General features: G+C 41.3%; 19 non-coding genes across 19 annotated transcripts; 10 read left to right on the forward strand and 9 right to left on the reverse strand.

Moving 5' to 3' along the window:
* The first annotated feature begins 343 nt into the window (after nt 1-343).
* On the forward strand, nt 344-483 carry LOC131700996 (U4 spliceosomal RNA). Its single transcript, XR_009308804.1, has one exon. It is a non-coding gene; the product is annotated as a U4 spliceosomal RNA (small nuclear RNA).
* Nucleotides 484-722: 239 nt separating this feature from the next.
* On the reverse strand, nt 723-779 carry LOC131700846 (U7 small nuclear RNA). The gene has a single exon (XR_009308655.1). It is a non-coding gene; the product is annotated as a U7 small nuclear RNA (small nuclear RNA).
* A 554-nt stretch (nt 780-1,333) lies between these two features.
* On the reverse strand, nt 1,334-1,405 carry trnav-aac (transfer RNA valine (anticodon AAC)). The gene has a single exon. It is a non-coding gene; the product is annotated as a tRNA-Val (tRNA).
* Nucleotides 1,406-1,532: 127 nt separating this feature from the next.
* trnav-cac (transfer RNA valine (anticodon CAC)) lies at nt 1,533-1,605 on the forward strand. Its single transcript has one exon. It is a non-coding gene; the product is annotated as a tRNA-Val (tRNA).
* A 1,189-nt stretch (nt 1,606-2,794) lies between these two features.
* On the forward strand, nt 2,795-2,934 carry LOC131700790 (U4 spliceosomal RNA). The gene has a single exon (XR_009308598.1). It is a non-coding gene; the product is annotated as a U4 spliceosomal RNA (small nuclear RNA).
* A 239-nt stretch (nt 2,935-3,173) lies between these two features.
* LOC131700847 (U7 small nuclear RNA) lies at nt 3,174-3,230 on the reverse strand. The gene has a single exon (XR_009308656.1). It is a non-coding gene; the product is annotated as a U7 small nuclear RNA (small nuclear RNA).
* Nucleotides 3,231-4,316: 1,086 nt separating this feature from the next.
* Nucleotides 4,317-4,456, forward strand: LOC131700998 (U4 spliceosomal RNA). The gene has a single exon (XR_009308806.1). It is a non-coding gene; the product is annotated as a U4 spliceosomal RNA (small nuclear RNA).
* A 239-nt stretch (nt 4,457-4,695) lies between these two features.
* LOC131700848 (U7 small nuclear RNA) lies at nt 4,696-4,752 on the reverse strand. The gene has a single exon (XR_009308657.1). It is a non-coding gene; the product is annotated as a U7 small nuclear RNA (small nuclear RNA).
* Nucleotides 4,753-5,303: 551 nt separating this feature from the next.
* On the reverse strand, nt 5,304-5,376 carry trnav-aac (transfer RNA valine (anticodon AAC)). Its single transcript has one exon. It is a non-coding gene; the product is annotated as a tRNA-Val (tRNA).
* Nucleotides 5,377-5,503: 127 nt separating this feature from the next.
* Nucleotides 5,504-5,576, forward strand: trnav-cac (transfer RNA valine (anticodon CAC)). The gene has a single exon. It is a non-coding gene; the product is annotated as a tRNA-Val (tRNA).
* A 1,188-nt stretch (nt 5,577-6,764) lies between these two features.
* LOC131700999 (U4 spliceosomal RNA) lies at nt 6,765-6,904 on the forward strand. Its single transcript, XR_009308807.1, has one exon. It is a non-coding gene; the product is annotated as a U4 spliceosomal RNA (small nuclear RNA).
* A 239-nt stretch (nt 6,905-7,143) lies between these two features.
* LOC131700849 (U7 small nuclear RNA) lies at nt 7,144-7,200 on the reverse strand. The gene has a single exon (XR_009308658.1). It is a non-coding gene; the product is annotated as a U7 small nuclear RNA (small nuclear RNA).
* Nucleotides 7,201-7,752: 552 nt separating this feature from the next.
* On the reverse strand, nt 7,753-7,825 carry trnav-aac (transfer RNA valine (anticodon AAC)). The gene has a single exon. It is a non-coding gene; the product is annotated as a tRNA-Val (tRNA).
* Nucleotides 7,826-7,952: 127 nt separating this feature from the next.
* Nucleotides 7,953-8,025, forward strand: trnav-cac (transfer RNA valine (anticodon CAC)). Its single transcript has one exon. It is a non-coding gene; the product is annotated as a tRNA-Val (tRNA).
* A 1,189-nt stretch (nt 8,026-9,214) lies between these two features.
* LOC131701000 (U4 spliceosomal RNA) lies at nt 9,215-9,354 on the forward strand. The gene has a single exon (XR_009308808.1). It is a non-coding gene; the product is annotated as a U4 spliceosomal RNA (small nuclear RNA).
* A 239-nt stretch (nt 9,355-9,593) lies between these two features.
* On the reverse strand, nt 9,594-9,650 carry LOC131700850 (U7 small nuclear RNA). The gene has a single exon (XR_009308659.1). It is a non-coding gene; the product is annotated as a U7 small nuclear RNA (small nuclear RNA).
* Nucleotides 9,651-10,205: 555 nt separating this feature from the next.
* trnav-aac (transfer RNA valine (anticodon AAC)) lies at nt 10,206-10,278 on the reverse strand. Its single transcript has one exon. It is a non-coding gene; the product is annotated as a tRNA-Val (tRNA).
* Nucleotides 10,279-10,405: 127 nt separating this feature from the next.
* Nucleotides 10,406-10,478, forward strand: trnav-cac (transfer RNA valine (anticodon CAC)). Its single transcript has one exon. It is a non-coding gene; the product is annotated as a tRNA-Val (tRNA).
* A 1,180-nt stretch (nt 10,479-11,658) lies between these two features.
* Nucleotides 11,659-11,731, forward strand: trnav-cac (transfer RNA valine (anticodon CAC)). The gene has a single exon. It is a non-coding gene; the product is annotated as a tRNA-Val (tRNA).
* Nucleotides 11,732-11,984: the final 253 nt, after the last annotated feature.

Genomic DNA, 11,984 nt, shown 5'->3' on the forward strand with positions numbered 1-11,984 from the left:
CCCACATTGTAGGATGGGGAGACTTATAACTAGTGACCATTATATAAAAAAAATAAATAACGTTTGCTTATGTTAGATGCAAGAGAGCGAGACAGATAGATTTGCATCTTGGTATCCCATCACTCCTATGTGCACCAAAGCAATGACGGTCTACACTTCAGTTCATATATAATCGGAATAAAAAAGTGGACTCTGTTGCATTGTGAGGCTGCAGTGTCGATAACATAAACCTCTACGTTTGAGGGATCATTTAACTGTACTGTATTATATCGCAGTAACTTGCCCACCGGCAAGTCAAATGTCTTTGCTGTAGCGGGTAGCATTTAGTTATCCCAAGTTCTGTAGCTTTGCGCAGTGGCAGTATCATAGCCCATGAGGTTTGTCCGAGGCGTGATTATTGCTAGTTGAAAACTTTAACCAATACCCCGCCGTGGTGACTTGAAATATAGTCGCCGCTGGCAATTTTTGACAGTCTCACAGAGTCTGCTATCATGTAGTTGAAAGAACAGAACAAATGTTGACGCTTTGACATTCTGGGTTTGGTTTTGTATTCTACTGATTGGGCACAACATTTGAGTTGATCTTTTTACTCTTTATAACATACAAGTGTATTTACAAGGTTAGGGGCCGTTTCTCCTGTTGTGTCAATTATATTACTATGCAGCTGGCAGGCATTCGGAACGCGCACGCTAACAACGCGTCATCTTTCATTTTACAAAACACGGGGCATTCGACACGGAGAAAACCTTCTAGACAAATACTAAAAGAGCTAAACATCAATTTGCCTCCCCAGCCATGTTAGTAGATATCTGGCTTTTTTGCAGTAGCATTAAAATTGTGGTGACACACGAAAAAGAAACATGGAAATCTGTTTTGGGGTTGTGGAGTTAACCTACCAAACAATTTACGCACATGAATATATCATGAAAACAGCCATGCATGGAGGTCATGGGAACTCTCCGTTCTATTGCTTTCCTTTCTCCCAGATATATCATGCACATTATGTAACTTCTCTTCAAAGGCAATTTTAGTATTCAGACTGTAGTTGCAAAAATAATACAATATCTTTTGACTAGAGTTCATCTTTTAAAACAACTACTTTGCCAACAGAAGAAAAAAAGGCTAACAGAAGACGGTTTCGCTCCGTCGACCTCTGGGTTATAAGGCTCAGCACGCTTCCGCTGCGCCACTCTGATACAGCTGCTTCTCGAATGAAACACCCATTAATAAAATAAAATAAATCAATCAATTCTCAGTGCAACTTTTTGACGCAGTCTGCTGCTGGACTCACAGAGAGCGGAGAAGACCGCAACAAAAAAAACGAACAAGCACATGTTTCCACCCGGTTTCGAACCGGGGACCTTTCGCGTGTTAGGCGAAGAGATAACCACTACACTATGGAAACTTTCACATGTACATTGTTACATTCAGCTGGGCTTTAAGTGAAGACTGCCTTGCACTGCAGGATCCAAAATGGGTAATCGGCACTGTATGCTTAGAGCGCAACACACGGATCATTTAATAAGCAACATGTTTCCATAGTGTAGTGGTTATCACGTTCGCCTCACACGCGAAAGGTCCCCGGTTCGAAACCGGGTGGAAACACAGCACGGCATATTTTTTTCACTGTATGTATTTATTCTCCCCAGGTAAACAGCCACCCAGACCAGAACGATGTATTTGTAGTGTGCATGGTGCATTGTCAATGCAAGTCTGACTGTATATTAAACGGAGTGAGAATGCACTCTGCAACGTTTTGGCTTCGACTGTTGCTTGACTCACAGAAACGACAATGTTGATACTCTGACTCTTCTTCTTAAAATGCATTTTAAAATGCGGAATGTTTTCAAATTCCATGAATTCGCAGGTCTGTACAGAACAACACGACTATCTGGTCTCACAAAATGTTGCTGGTTCTCGTAGAACAAAGAAGAGTTTGATCAACTATGTCATTCATGCCGACAAAGCTCAGGAGGGCGATCGTTAGGTTGAATATCTAAATTTCCCGGGTTATATCCCGAGTTTCGACAGATGTCAGTTTATTCATATACCTACAGAATCACAGGTACAAATATTGCAGTTAAAGTTTATGCTTTTCAAATCCGTGCACGAAAGGGGGTGCCCAAATCAGAATGAAAGTCACGGGGGGAGTAATCAAAACATCGCAAAAGAAAAATACACTGCATTAAACAAATCATTTGGAGCGGTCTAAAATGAGCAATCCAGGTTCGATTCATTGTTTTGCCCTTTCGATGGCAGCAGTGTAAAAAAATGACCTGCACATTTCTCTGCTGGCTTCGGGTAGCAAACAAGAAGCAGCGATTTCCCATATGATCTAGTGGTTACGATTCCCGTTTTTTCACCCAGGTGACCAGGGTTCAACTCCCTGTATGCGAATTCATTTATTTACTTGTGGAGGTAATTGTGAGATAAAAGGATTGAAAAATGAAACCCCACATTGTAGGATGGGGAGACTTATAACTAGTGACCATTATATAAAAAAATAAATAACGTTTGCTTATGTTAGATGCAAGAGAGCGAGACAGATAGATTTGCATCTTGGTATCCCATCACTCCTATGTGCACCAAAGCAATGACGGTCTACACTTCAGTTCATATATAATCGGAATAAAAAAGTGGACTCTGTTGCATTGTGAGGCTGCAGTGTCGATAACATAAACCTCTACGTTTGAGGGATCATTTAACTGTACTGTATTATATCGCAGTAACTTGCCCACCGGCAAGTCAAATGTCTTTGCTGTAGGGGGTAGCATTTAGTTATCCCAAGTTCTGTAGCTTTGCGCAGTGGCAGTATCATAGCCCATGAGGTTTGTGCGAGGCGTGATTATTGCTAGTTGAAAACTTTAACCAATACCCCGCCGTGGTGACTTGAAATATAGTCGCCGCTGGCAATTTTTGACAGTCTCACAGAGTCTGCTATCATGTAGTTGAAAGAACAGAACAAATGTTGACGCTTTGACATTCTGGGTTTGGTTTTGTATTCTACTGATTGGGCACAACATTTGAGTTGATATTTTTACTCTTTATAACATACAAGTGTATTTACAAGGTTAGGGGCCGTTTCTCCTGTTGTGTCAATTATATTACTATGCAGCTGGCAGGCATTCGGAACGCGCACGCTAACAACGCGTCATCTTTCATTTTACAAAACACGGGGCATTCGACACGGAGAAAACCTTCTAGACAAATACTAAAAGAGCTAAACATCAATTTGCCTCCCCAGCCATGTTAATAGATATCTGGCTTTTTTGCAGTAGCATTAAAGTTGTGGTGACACACGAAAAAGAAACATGGAAATCTGTTTTGGGGTTGGGGAGTTAACCTACCAAACAATTTACGCACATGAATATATCATGAAAACAGCCATGCATGGAGGTCATGGGAACTCTCCGTTCTATTGCTTTCCTTTCTCCCAGATATATCATGCACATTATGTAACTTCTCTTCAAAGGCAATTTTAGTATTCAGACTGTAGTTGCAATAATAATACAATATCTTTTGACTAGAGTTCATCTTTTAAAAACAACTACTTTGCCAACAGAAGAAAAAAAGGCTAACAGAAAACGGTTTCGCTCCGTCGACCTCTGGGTTATAAGGCTCAGCACGCTTCCGCTGCGCCACTCTGATACAGCTGCTTCTGGAATGAAACACCCATTAATAAAATAAAATAAACTGCATACACTGCATTAAACAAATCATTTGGAGCGGTCTAAAATGAGCAATCCAGGTTCGATTCATTGTTTTGCCCTTTCGATGGCAGCAGTGTAAAAAAATGACCTGCACATTTCTCTGCTGGCTTCGGGTAGCAAACAAGAAGCAGCGATTTCCCATATGATCTAGTGGTTACGATTCCCGTTTTTTCACCCAGGTGACCAGGGTTCAACTCCCTGTATGCGAATTCATTTATTTACTTGTGGAGGTAATTGTCAGATAAAAGGATTGAAAAATGAAACCCCACATTGTAGGATGGGGAGACTTATAACTAGTGACCATTATATAAAAAAATAAATAACGTTTGCTTATGTTAGATGCAAGAGAGCGAGACAGATAGATTTGCATCTTGGTATCCCATCACTCCTATGTGCACCAAAGCAATGACGGTCTACACTTCAGTTCATATATAATCGGAATAAAAAAGTGGACTCTGTTGCATTGTGAGGCTGCAGTGTCGATAACATAAACCTCTACGTTTGAGGGATCATTTAACTGTACTGTATTATATCGCAGTAACTTGCCCACCGGCAAGTCAAATGTCTTTGCTGTAGGGGGTAGCATTTAGTTATCCCAAGTTCTGTAGCTTTGCGCAGTGGCAGTATCATAGCCCATGAGGTTTGTCCGAGGCGTGATTATTGCTAGTTGAAAACTTTAACCAATACCCCGCCGTGGTGACTTGAAATATAGTCGCCGCTGGCAATTTTTGACAGTCTCACAGAGTCTGCTATCATGTAGTTGAAAGAACAGAACAAATGTTGACGCTTTGACATTCTGGGTTTGGTTTTGTATTCTACTGATTGGGCACAACATTTGAGTTGATCTTTTTACTCTTTATAACATACAAGTGTATTTACAAGGTTAGGGGCCGTTTCTCCTGTTGTGTCAATTATATTACTATGCAGCTGGCAGGCATTCGGAACGCGCACGCTAACAACGCGTCATCTTTCATTTTACAAAACACGGGGCATTCGACACGGAGAAAACCTTCTAGACAAATACTAAAAGAGCTAAACATCAATTTGCCTCCCCAGCCATGTTAATAGATATCTGGCTTTTTTGCAGTAGCATTAAAGTTGTGGTGACACACGAAAAAGAAACATGGAAATCTGTTTTGGGGTTGGGGAGTTAACCTACCAAACAATTTACGCACATGAATATATCATGAAAACAGCCATGCATGGAGGTCATGGGAACTCTCCGTTCTATTGCTTTCCTTTCTCCCAGATATATCATGCACATTATGTAACTTCTCTTCAAAGGCAATTTTAGTATTCAGACTGTAGTTGCAAAAATAATACAATATCTTTTGACTAGAGTTCATCTTTTAAAAACAACTACTTTGCCAACAGAAGAAAAAAAGGCTAACAGAAGACGGTTTCGCTCCGTCGACCTCTGGGTTATAAGGCTCAGCACGCTTCCGCTGCGCCACTCTGATACAGCTGCTTCTCGAATGAAACACCCATTAATAAAATAAAATAAATCAATCAATTCTCAGTGCAACTTTTTGACACAGTCAGCTGCTGGACTCACAGAGAGCGGAGACCGCAACAAAAAAACGAACAAGCACATGTTTCCACCCGGTTTCGAACCGGGGAACTTTCGCGTGTTAGGCGAACGTGATAACCACTACACTATGGAAACTTTCACATGTACATTGTTACATTCAGCTGGGCTTTAAGTGAAGACTGCCTTGCACTGCAGGATCCAAAATGGGTAATCGGCACTGTATGCTTAGAGCGCAACACACGGATCGTTTATTAAGCAACATGTTTCCATAGTGTAGTGGTTATCACTTTCGCCTCACACGCGAACGGTCCCCGGTTCGAAACCGGGTGGAAACACAGCACGGCATATTTTTTTCACTGTATGTATTTATTCTCCCCAGGTAAACAGCCACCCAGACCAGAACGATGTATTTGTAGTGTGCATGGTGCATTGTCAATGCAAGTCTGACTGTATATTAAACGGAGTGAGAATGCACTCTGCAACGTTTTGGCTTCGACTGCTGCTTGACTCACAGAAACGACAATGTTGATACTCTGACTCTTCTTCTTAAAATGCATGTTAAAATGCGGAATGTTTTCAAATTCCATGAATTCGCAGGTCTGTACAGAACAAGACGACTATCTGGTCTCACAAAATGTTGCTGGTTCTCGTAGAACAAAGAAGAGTTTGATCAACTATGTCATTCATGCCGACAAAGCTCAGGAGGGCGATCGTTAGGTTGAATATCTAAATTTCCCGGGTTATATCACGAGTTTCGACAGATGTCAGTTTATTCATATACCTACAGAATCACAGGTACAAATATTGCAGTTAAAGTTTATGCTTTTCAAATCCGTGCACGAAAGGGGGTGCCCAAATCAGAATGAAAGTCACGGGGGGAGTAATCAAAACATCGCAAAAGAAAAATACACTGCATTAAACAAATCATTTGGAGCGGTCTAAAATGAGCAATCCAGGTTCGATTCATTGTTTTGCCCTTTCGATGGCAGCAGTGTAAAAAAATGACCTGCACATTTCTCTGCTGGCTTCGGGTAGCAAACAAGAAGCAGTGATTTCCCATATGATCTAGTGGTTACGCTTCCCGTTTTTTCACCCAGGTGACCAGGGTTCAACTCCCTGTATGCGAATTCATTTATTTACTTGTGGAGGTAATTGTCAGATAAAAGGATTGAAAAATGAAACCCCACATTGTAGGATGGGGAGACTTATAACTAGTGACCATTATATAAAAAAAAAATAACGTTTGCTTATGTTAGATGCAAGAGAGCGAGACAGATAGATTTGCATCTTGGTATCCCATCACTCCTATGTGCACCAAAGCAATGACGGTCTACACTTCAGTTCATATATAATCGGAATAAAAAAGTGGACTCTGTTGCATTGTGAGGCTGCAGTGTCGATAACATAAACCTCTACGTTTGAGGGATCATTTAACTGTACTGTATTATATCGCAGTAACTTGCCCACCGGCAAGTCAAATGTCTTTGCTGTAGGGGGTAGCATTTAGTTATCCCAAGTTCTGTAGCTTTGCGCAGTGGCAGTATCATAGCCCATGAGGTTTGTCCGAGGCGTGATTATTGCTAGTTGAAAACTTTAACCAATACCCCGCCGTGGTGACTTGAAATATAGTCGCCGCTGGCAATTTTTGACAGTCTCACAGAGTCTGCTATCATGTAGTTGAAAGAACAGAACAAATGTTGACGCTTTGACATTCTGGGTTTGGTTTTGTATTCTACTGATTGGGCACAACATTTGAGTTGATCTTTTTACTCTTTATAACATACAAGTGTATTTACAAGGTTAGGGGCCGTTTCTCCTGTTGTGTCAATTATATTACTATGCAGCTGGCAGGCATTCGGAACGCGCACGCTAACAACGCGTCATCTTTCATTTTACAAAACACGGGGCATTCGACACGGAGAAAACCTTCTAGACAAATACTAAAAGAGCTAAACATCAATTTGCCTCCCCAGCCATGTTAATAGATATCTGGCTTTTTTGCAGTAGCATTAAAGTTGTGGTGACACACGAAAAAGAAACATGGAAATCTGTTTTGGGGTTGGGGAGTTAACCTACCAAACAATTTACGCACATGAATATATCATGAAAACAGCCATGCATGGAGGTCATGGGAACTCTCCGTTCTATTGCTTTCCTTTCTCCCAGATATATCATGCACATTATGTAACTTCTCTTCAAAGGCAATTTTAGTATTCAGACTGTAGTTGCAAAAATAATACAATATCTTTTGACTAGAGTTCATCTTTTAAAAACAACTACTTTGCCAACAGAAGAAAAAAAAGGCTAACAGAAGACGGTTTCGCTCCGTCGACCTCTGGGTTATAAGGCTCAGCACGCTTCCGCTGCGCCACTCTGATACAGCTGCTTCTCGAATGAAACACCCATTAATAAAATAAAATAAATCAATCAATTCTCAGTGCAACTTTTTGACGCAGTCAGCTGCTGGACTCACAGAGAGCGGAGACCGCAACAAAAAAACGAACAAGCACATGTTTCCACCCGGTTTCGAACCGGGGACCTTTCGCGTGTTAGGCGAACGTGATAACCACTACACTATGGAAACTTTCACATGTACATTGTTACATTCAGCTGGGCTTTAAGTGAAGACTTCCTTGCACTGCAGGATCCAAAATGGGTAATCGGCACTGTATGCTTAGAGCGCAACACACGGATCGTTTGTTAAGCAACATGTTTCCATAGTGTAGTGGTTATCACGTTCGCCTCACACGCGAAAGGTCCCCGGTTCGAAACCGGGTGGAAACACAGCACGGCATATTTTTTTCACTGTATGTATTTATTCTCCCCAGGTAAACAGCCACCCAACCAGAACGATGTATTTGTAGTGTGCATGGTGCATTGTCAATGCAAGTCTGACTGTATATTAAACGGAGTGAGAATGCACTCTGCAACGTTTTGGCTTCGACTGCTGCTTGACTCACAGAAACGACAATGTTGATACTCTGACTCTTCTTCTTAAAATGCATGTTAAAATGCGGAATGTTTTCAAATTCCATGAATTCGCAGGTCTGTACAGAACAAGACGACTATCTGGTCTCACAAAATGTTGCTGGTTCTCGTAGAACAAAGAAGAGTTTGATCAACTATGTCATTCATGCCGACAAAGCTCAGGAGGGCGATCGTTAGGTTGAATATCTAAATTTCCCGGGTTATATCCCGAGTTTCGACAGATGTCAGTTTATTCATATACCTACAGAATCACAGGTACAAATATTGCAGTTAAAGTTTATGCTTTTCAAATCCGTGCACGAAAGGGGGTGCCCAAATCAGAATAAAAGTCACGAGGGGAGTAATCAAAACATCGCAAAAGAAAAATACACTGCATTAAACAAATCATTTGGAGCGGTCTAAAATGAGCAATCCAGGTTCGATTCATTGTTTTGCCCTTTCGATGGCAGCAGTGTAAAAAAATGACCTGCACATTTCTCTGCTGGCTTCGGGTAGCAAACAAGAAGCAGCGATTTCCCATATGATCTAGTGGTTACGATTCCCGTTTTTTCACCCAGGTGACCAGGGTTCAACTCCCTGTATGCGAATTCATTTATTTACTTGTGGAGGTAATTGTCAGATAAAAGGATTGAAAAATGAAACCCCACATTGTAGGATGGGGAGACTTATAACTAGTGACCATTATATAAAAAAAATAAATAACGTTTGCTTATGTTAGATGCAAGAGAGCGAGACAGATAGATTTGCATCTTGGTATCCCATCACTCCTATGTGCACCAAAGCAATGACGGTCTACACTTCAGTTCATATATAATCGGAATAAAAAAGTGGACTCTGTTGCATTGTGAGGCTGCAGTGTCGATAACATAAACCTCTACGTTTGAGGGATCATTTAACTGTACTGTATTATATCGCAGTAACTTGCCCACCGGCAAGTCAAATGTCTTTGCTGTAGGGGGTAGCATTTAGTTATCCCAAGTTCTGTAGCTTTGCGCAGTGGCAGTATCATAGCCCATGAGGTTTGTCCGAGGCGTGATTATTGCTAGTTGAAAACTTTAACCAATACCCCGCCGTGGTGACTTGAAATATAGTCGCCGCTGGCAATTTTTGACAGTCTCACAGAGTCTGCTATCATGTAGTTGAAAGAACAGAACAAATGTTGACGCTTTGACATTCTGGGTTTGGTTTTGTATTCTACTGATTGGGCACAACATTTGAGTTGATCTTTTTACTCTTTATAACATACAAGTGTATTTACAAGGTTAGGGGCCGTTTCTCTTGTTGTGTCAATTATATTACTATGCAGCTGGCAGGCATTCGGAACGCGCACGCTAACAACGCGTCATCTTTCATTTTACAAAACACGGGGCATTCGACACGGAGAAAACCTTCTAGACAAATACTAAAAGAGCTAAACATCAATTTGCCTCCCCAGCCATGTTAGTAGATATCTGGCTTTTTTGCAGTAGCATTAAAGTTGTGGTGACACACGAAAAAGAAACATGGAAATCTGTTTTGGGGTTGGGGAGTTAACCTACCAAACAATTTACGCACATGAATATATCATGAAAACAGCCATGCATGGAGGTCATGGGAACTCTCCGTTCTATTGCTTTCCTTTCTCCCAGATATATCATGCACATTATGTAACTTCTCTTCAAAGGCAATTTTAGTATTCAGACTGTAGTTGCAAAAATAATACAATATCTTTTGACTAGAGTTCATCTTTTAAAAACAACTACTTTGCCAACAGAAGAAAAAAAAGGCTAACAGAAGACGGTTTCGCTCCGTCGACCTCTGGGTTATAAGGCTCAGCACGCTTCCGCTGCGCCACTCTGATACAGCTGCTTCTCGAATGAAACACCCATTAATAAAATAAAATAAATCAATCAATTCTCAGTGCAACTTTTTGACGCAGTCTGCTGCTGGACTCACAGAGAGCGGAGAAGACCGCAACAAAAAAACGAACAAGCACATGTTTCCACCCGGTTTCGAACCGGGGACCTTTCGCGTGTTAGGCGAACGTGATAACCACTACACTATGGAAACTTTCACATGTACATTGTTACATTCAGCTGGGCTTTAAGTGAAGACTGCCTTGCACTGCAGGATCCAAAATGGGTAATCGGCACTGTATGCTTAGAGCGCAACACACGGATCGTTTATTAAGCAACATGTTTCCATAGTGTAGTGGTTATCACTTTCGCCTCACACGCGAACGGTCCCCGGTTCGAAACCGGGTGGAAACACAGCACGGCATATTTTTTTCACTGTATGTATTTATTCTCCCCAGGTAAACAGCCACCCAGACCAGAACGATGTATTTGTAGTGTGCATGGTGCATTGTCAATGCAAGTCTGACTGTATATTAAACGGAGTGAGAATGCACTCTGCAACGTTTTGGCTTCGACTGCTGCTTGACTCACAGAAACGACAATGTTGATACTCTGACTCTTCTTCTTAAAATGCATGTTAAAATGCGGAATGTTTTCAAATTCCATGAATTCGCAGGTCTGTACAGAACAAGACGACTATCTGGTCTCACAAAATGTTGCTGGTTCTCGTAGAACAAAGAAGAGTTTGATCAACTATGTCATTCATGCCGACAAAGCTCAGGAGGGCGATCGTTAGGTTGAATATCTAAATTTCCCGGGTTATATCCCGAGTTTCGACAGATGTCAGTTTATTCATATACCTACAGAATCACAGGTACAAATATTGCAGTTAAAGTTTATGCTTTTCAAATCCGTGCACGAAAGGGGGTGCCCAAATCAGAATGAAAGTCACGGGGGGAGTAATCAAAACATCGCAAAAGAAAAATACACTGCATTAAACAAATCATTTGGAGCGGTCTAAAATGAGCAATCCAGGTTCGATTCATTGTTTTGCCCTTTCGATGGCAGCAGTGTAAAAAAATGACCTGCACATTTCTCTGCTGGCTTCGGGTAGCAAACAAGAAGCAGTGATTTCCCATATGATCTAGTGGTTACGCTTCCCGTTTTTTCACCCAGGTGACCAGGGTTCAACTCCCTGTATGCGAATTCATTTATTTACTTGTGGAGGTAATTGTCAGATAAAAGGATTGAAAAATGAAACCCCACATTGTAGGATGGGGAGACTTATAACTAGTGACCATTATATAAAAAAAAAAATAACGTTTGCTTATGTTAGATGCAAGAGAGCGAGACAGATAGATTTGCATCTTGGTATCCCATCACTCCTATGTGCACCAAAGCAATGACGGTCTACACTTCAGTTCATATATAATCGGAATAAAAAAGTGGACTCTGTTGCATTGTGAGGCTGCAGTGTCGATAACATAAACCTCTACGTTTGAGGGATCATTTAACTGTACTGTATTATATCCAAAATGGGTAATCGGCACTGTATGCTTAGAGCGCAACACACGGATCGTTTGTTAAGCAACATGTTTCCATAGTGTAGTGGTTATCACGTTCGCCTCACACGCGAAAGGTCCCCGGTTCGAAACCGGGTGGAAACACAGCACGGCATCTTTTTTTCACTGTATGTATTTATTCTCCCCAGGTAAACAGCCACCCAGACCAGAACGATGTATTTGTAGTGTGCATGGTGCATTGTCAATGCAAGTCTGACTGTATATTAAACGGAGTGAGAATGCACTCTGCAACGTTTTGGCTTCGACTGCTGCTTGACTCACAGAAACGACAATGTTGATACTCTGACTCTTCTTCTTAAAATGCATGTTAAAATGCGGAATGTTTTCAAATTCCATG

Source organism: Acipenser ruthenus, chromosome 24 (genome assembly GCF_902713425.1).
Source record: "Acipenser ruthenus chromosome 24, fAciRut3.2 maternal haplotype, whole genome shotgun sequence".
NCBI lineage: Eukaryota > Metazoa > Chordata > Actinopteri > Acipenseriformes > Acipenseridae > Acipenser > Acipenser ruthenus.